The 6,573-nt window shown below is 42.0% G+C and overlaps 1 pseudogene; it reads right to left on the bottom strand.

Moving 5' to 3' along the window:
• Positions 1-5,877: 5,877 nt before the first annotated feature.
• On the bottom strand, positions 5,878-6,031 carry LOC144588518 (U1 spliceosomal RNA; annotated as a pseudogene).
• Between the last annotated feature and the right edge of the window lie 542 nt (positions 6,032-6,573).

Genomic DNA, 6,573 nt, shown 5'->3' with positions numbered 1-6,573 from the left:
ACACTCTTTTCAATAAATGAGGAATTTCACCTCTCCCACTGATTCACTAGCTGGCCTTTGGCTTCTAGGAGGAGAGCTAGACGACTTGAGCTACCAAATTGTAAATGGGAAATCTCCCCACATACACTGTCACAACAACCCTGTGAGGACCTTAGACAACTTTTAGGAAAAGTGGAATATGAACTGAGCAGACTAAATAAACAAACAAACAAACAAACAAACAAACAAACAAACAAACAAACAAACAAACAAACAAACAAATAAATGCCATTTCATGTAATGCTTCTTTTATTTTACTTTATTTGATACCAATTGGTACCATTTTGTGCTTTATTTTTAGTTATATTCTCCCACACAGAGCTCTTTGACAAGCTAAGGGACAAAAAGGTTATGTATAAAAAACTAAAAAAAAGAGGCTCATAACTAGAACAGAATATCAGCAAATAGCTTGAATTAGGAAAGAATACCAGCAAATTGTTCGAATCTGCAAGGATGGAGTCAGGAAGGCTAAGGCTCAGAAGGAACTAAGACTTGCAACAAATGCCAAAAATAACAAAAAAAAAAATTTCAACATGCAAGGAGCAAGAGGAAAGAAAAGGAAATGGTTGGTCCACTAGTGAGAGAAGATGACAGGAAGGTGACAGACAACAAGAAGAAAACAGAACTGCTAATTCTTTTTTGCATCTGTATTTATGTAAAAGGAAAAATTGGTCCACCCTGTCAAAAGCAGCAGTGCGGCAGACAGGAGAGGGAAGCAGGTCAAAATAGGTAAGGAAGTGGTAAAAGAACACCTAGCTGCTTTGAATTAGTTCAAGTCTCCTGGACTGGATGATTTGCATCCCAAAGTATTAAAAGAACTAGCAGATGTGATCTCAGAATCACTGAATAAAATTTTGGAGAGGTTCTGGAGCACAGGCAAACTGATGGAGGACTGGAAAAGAGCTGATGTGGTTCCAGTCTTCAAAAAGGGGAAAATGGGGATCTAAGTAAGCTAGATGTGGTCAAACAGGAGATGGCAAGAATAAACATTGACATCCTAGGCATCAGTGAACTAAATGGATGGGAATGGGCGAATTCAATTCAGACGATTATCATATCTACTATTGTGGGCAAGAATCCCGTAGAACAGCGGTTCTTAACCTTTGTTACTCAGATGCTTTTAAACTGCAACTCCCCGAAACCCCAGTCAGGATAGCTGGTGGTGAAGGCTTCTGGGAGTTGCAGTCCAAAACTCCTGAGTAACCCAAGGTTAAGAACCAGTGCCGTAGAAGAAATGGAGTAGCCCTGATATTCAACAAAAGCTGTACTGGGAGATAATCTCAAAAAGGATAGAAAGATTTCAATAGGAATCCAAGGCAGACATTTCAACATCACAGTAATCCATGTTTATGCACCAACTACCAATGCTGAAGAGGCTGAAATTGACTAATTCTATGAAGACTTACAACACCTTCTAGAACTGACACCAAAGAAAGATGTTCTCCTCATTATAGGGGACTCGAATGCTAAAGTAGGGAGTCAAATGATAAAAGGAACAACAGGTAAATTTGGCCTTGGAGTTCAAAATGAAGCAGGGCAAATCCTAATAGAATTTTGTCAAGAGAACTATCTGGTCATCACAAACACTCTCACAAACAACAGAGCAAGCCCCGAAGGCACTGGGCCTTTAAAAAAATCACATGCACCAAAAATAAATGATGGAGCAAGCCCCGAAGGCACTGTGGCTGCAAAAAAAAAAAAAAGAGCAAACCCCAAAGGCACTGAGGCTTTAAAAAAAACCCAAAAATAAACAATGGAGCAAACCCCAGCGGAACGCGCTGAGGCTGCAAAAAAAAAAAAAAAAAAAAAAAAAACAATGGAGCAAACCCTGAAGGTGCTGTGGCTTTAAAAAACAAAACAAAAATAAACAATGGAGCAAACCCCAGCAGAAGGCGCTGGGGGGTGCAAAAAACAAAAACAAAAAATAAACCACAGAGCAAGCCCCAAAGGCGGTGGGGCTTAAAAACAAAACAAAACCGAAAATAAACAACAAAGCAAGTCTCATCGAAAGGCGCTGGGGCTGCCAAAAAAGTTCACCAAAAATCACCAAAAAGCAAAACAACACAGCACACAAACATACCCCCCCAGCCCAAACCCCCCAGCAAAACCCATCCAGAACAGGCAGTTTTTAAAAAGCAGAAAGCAGCACCTTTCCTTACAAGGCAGTCCTAAGTGTCCCAGCAAAAAGAAAACACACTCTCACTCAAAAGCAGAAGCCAGAATTTCTGAACTGCTCTGATCACACTGTCCCTAACTGCTGGGGTAAAAGAAGCAGCCTCTTCACCACCAACAATTAGCAATTTGAAATTCCCACCTTTTTCTCCTGACTTTTTGTGGTTTGTAACTGGAAGCTCTGGCGGCAGGTTGAAGCAAAATTTTGCAACTAGAGCTGGTCATAACTCAAAATGGTCATAAATCAGGACATTCATAAGTCAAGGCACCACTGTACACAGAGGAATTATACCAGAAAGATCTGGATGTCCCAGACAACCCAGATACTGTGGTTGCTAACCTTGAGCCAGACATCCTGGAGAGGGAAGTCAAGTGGGCCTTAGAAAGCATGGCTAACAACAAGGACAGTGGAGGTGATAGCATTCCAGTTGATCTATTTACAATCTTAAAAGATGACACTGTTAAGGTGCTACACTCAATATGCCAGCATGTTTGGAAAACTCAGCAGTGGCCAGAGGATTGGAAAAGATCAGTCTACCTCCCAATCCCAAACAAAGGCAGTGCCAAAGAATGCTCCAACTACCATACAATTGCACTCATTTCACATGCTAGCAAGGATGTGCTCAAAATACTCCAAGGCAGGCTTCAGCAGTAATGTGGACTGAGAACTCTCAGAAGTACAAGCTGGATTCCAAAGGGGCAGAGGAACTAGAGACCAAGTTGCTAACATGCGCTGGATTATGGAGAAAGCCAGAGAGTTCCAGAAAAATATCTACTTCTGCTTCATTGACTATGCAAAAGCCTTTGACTGTGTGGACCACAGCAAACTATGGCAAGTTCTTAAAGAAAAAGCAAAAAAGCCTGTTTATATACCGCCTTATAGCGCTTCAAACACTCTCTGGGCGGTTTACAAGTTAATTATGCAGGCTACACATTGCCTGACCACCTTATCTATCTCCTGAGAAATCTATATGTGGGACAGGAAACATCAGTTAGAACTGGATATGGAACAACTGATTGGTCCAAAATTGGGAAAGGAGTACGACAAGGCTGTATATTGTCTCCCTGCTTATTTAACTTATATGCAGAATACATCATGTGAAAGGCTGGACTGGAGGAATCCCAAGCCAGATTTAAGATTGCCGGAAGAAAGATCAACATCCTCAGATATGCAGATACCACTCTGATGGCAGAAAGTGAGGAGGAATTAAAGAACCTCTCAATGAGAGTGAAAGAGGAGAGAGGAAAAAAAGGTTTGAAGCTCAGCATAAAAAAAAAACTAAGGAAAAAACTAAGGTCCCATCACCTCCTGGAAAATAGAAGGGGAAGAGATGGATGCAGTGACATGTTGTACTTTCTTGGGCTCCATGATCACTGTGGATGGTGATAGTAGCCACAAAATTAATAGTTGCCTGCTTCTGGGGAGGAAAGTGATGACAAACCTAGACAGCATCTTAAAAAGCAGAGACATCACCTTGCCAACAAAGGTCTGCATAGTGAAAGCTATATTTTTCCCAGTAGCGATGTATGGAAAATGAAAAGTGGACCATAAAGAAGGCTAACCCCTGAAGAATTCATGCTTTTGAATTGTGGTGCTGGAGGAGACTCTTGAGAGTCCCCTGGACTGTAAGAAGAACATACCTATCCATTATGAAGGAAATCAATCCTGAGTGTTCACTGGAAGGACAGATCCTGAAGCTGAGGATCCAATACTTTGGCCATCTCATGAGAAGAGAAGACTCCCTGGAAAAGACCCTTACATTGGGAAAATGTGAAGGCAAGAGGAAAAGGGGATGACAGAGGATGAGATGGTTGGACAGTGTCATCAAAGTGACCAACATGAATTTGACCAAAGTTCAGGAGGCAGTGGAAGACAGGAGGGCCTGGCGTGCTCTGGTCCATGGGGTCATGAAGAGTTGGACATGACCTAATGACTAAAAATCAATAACAACCTATGTAGTGGCAACTGCTTTCAGCAGCTTGGAGGAGAGGTGGGATATAAAATGAATTGAAAAGTAAATGTCCTTTCATGTCATGTCCTTACATTTCCTCTTAATTTATTTAATTGTATTATAATGTATTTCATTTGGCACCATCCATGGATGGATCAAGGCATGGTAAATGGAGCTCCAGTGACAATCTTTGCAAACTCCAAGCCTGCCCCTTTTTAAAATTGCAAATAATTAGGTGACATCTTTTGGAAAATATGCAGTCAACATATGGAGCTTTTGGTCTGCTATAGCTTTTCTTCCTCATATTGCTGCACTTTATTGAAGTGTAGTAAATTTAATAATCACAGATGTTCTTTAGTTGTTCATTGTACAGTCATGCCCCACTTAACAATTACCCTGTATAACGATGAATCCGCTTCACTACGATGTTCTTGCGATCGCAATTGCGATCGCAAAACAATGTTTTAAATGGGTTTTTTTCGCTTTGCGAAGATCGGTTCCCTGCTTCGGGAACCGATTCTTCACATTACAACGATCAAAACAGCTGATCATCGGGTTTTCAAAATGGCTCCCTGCTGTGTTTTTGGACAGATTCCTCACCCTACAGGCACCAAAAATGGCTGCCCCTATGGAGGATCTTCACTGGACGTTGAGTTTTCCAGCCCATTGGAACGCATTGAATGGTTTTCAATGTGTTTCAATGGGCTTTTTTATTTCGCTTTAGGTTTTCACTCTACAGTGATTTCGCTGGAACAAATTAACGTCGTTAAGTGAGGCACCACTGTACACAAACAAATCATTCATGGGTCTCTCTATACATACTTTCTTCTTGGCATATAATTAATTACCACCTTCTCTATCTATTTATCTTAACCAACTTAGCTCTATTAATATCTGTTCCTTCTCTCTCTGATTCTGACTCTCTAACTTTCACTCTCACTCTGGCTCTTGACTGCCTGACTTCCTCTCAGGCTCCACCTTTTAATCTCTCTCTTGGCTCTGTCTCTCCACCATATTAGCATAGCATAGACATGAATAATACATGACTTATTTTGCATAACAAGAGGTGAACACTACAATAATAGATTTATTTTATTGTGAATTGTGACAGACAGGTCAGTAACCAGTCCTGTACATCACAATGGAATCCTGGTTTAGCAACCAATAGTTGAACAGAAGGGGCGGAACCAAGGAAATATAAGAAGAGAATGAAGTTCAGTTAAAGATCAGTTAGAGTTAGGGACTTCAGTTAGGGACTACAGTTAGGGATATCAGTTAGAGTTAGGGACTTCAGTTAGGGACTACAGTTAGGGATATCAGTTAGAGTTAGGGACTTCAGTTAGGGATATCAGTTGGATATAAGCAGTTTAGGTAGTTAGGACCAGAAATGTGTTAGAGAAGAGTAATAGAGAGAATAAGATAAGACGCACTTCCCCCCCAATAGTGGGGGAGAAAGTATGTGCGTCTTATGAAATGAATACAGAAAAAAGGGGTTCAACCACCACCACCCAAAAACCCCCTACTGCCATGCTGGGAGGCCTCTGAACTAGCACCAGAGACTTCTTGCTGTTTAGACCCCACCATTCTGCACTGCTGGCTTTCCAGGATCTGTTTCCTGCAGCCCACCTGGAAAACCAGCAAGGCTAACAGGCCTATGGTAGCAGGCAGTGAAAATAGCCAAGGACCAAAGAGGAAAGAGTAATTCTAGAAAGAACAGGGGAAACCACAAACATAGTCCCCCACTTAGGCAGTTGATTTCCCCACATTTGGGAAAATCACAGGGGTCAGCACATCCAGAATGCAATAGATAGCCTTATCCCAGGAAAACCACTTTTACAACAGTGGTATCTCCCCTGCCAAGTATGAGTTGGAATGTCCCCTAAACCACCTGCCCCTTTCTGTGGCCTGTCCCCCAAAGGCATGGTGACCTCCGGCTACACCTCCTGATCAGAACAGGGCTGCACAGCACCAGTCCCGAAAGAGGCCAAGAGAGCTCTTCAGTGTTTTGGGGTGCCCCACAGGACCCCCATCAGGGGCTGGATGTTCCTCCCACAATCCTCCAGTGCACAGATATTAGCATACCTAATATGCGGGGAAGGCAGGGAAAGCGGGGAAATTCAAACTTTCAGTTAGTGAAGAGGCTGCTTGTCTGCTTCCTTGCTAGTACAAGCAGTTGGACAGCTGGGAGAGAGAGTCCTGGGACTGCCTGGTATTGTCATTTTAAAATGTAAAATTTAGTTTAAAAGCTGTTTGTTTGGGGTTAGTGCTTGGGTGAAAAGGTGCTCCGTTTGAGTTGAAACCTGCTTGTGTAGAAACGTGCATTCTTGTCTTTAAAAATCTGCTAGTTTTACTTTAAAAGCTGTTCGTTTTGGGTTAAATTGTGCTTGGGTGAAAAGGTGCTGTTTGAGTT

This window comes from Pogona vitticeps, chromosome 3 (assembly GCF_051106095.1).
Source record: "Pogona vitticeps strain Pit_001003342236 chromosome 3, PviZW2.1, whole genome shotgun sequence".
Taxonomy (NCBI): Eukaryota; Metazoa; Chordata; class Lepidosauria; order Squamata; family Agamidae; genus Pogona; species Pogona vitticeps.
Note: the sequence above shows the minus strand (reverse complement) of the source record. Positions and strands in the feature narration are given on the sequence as shown.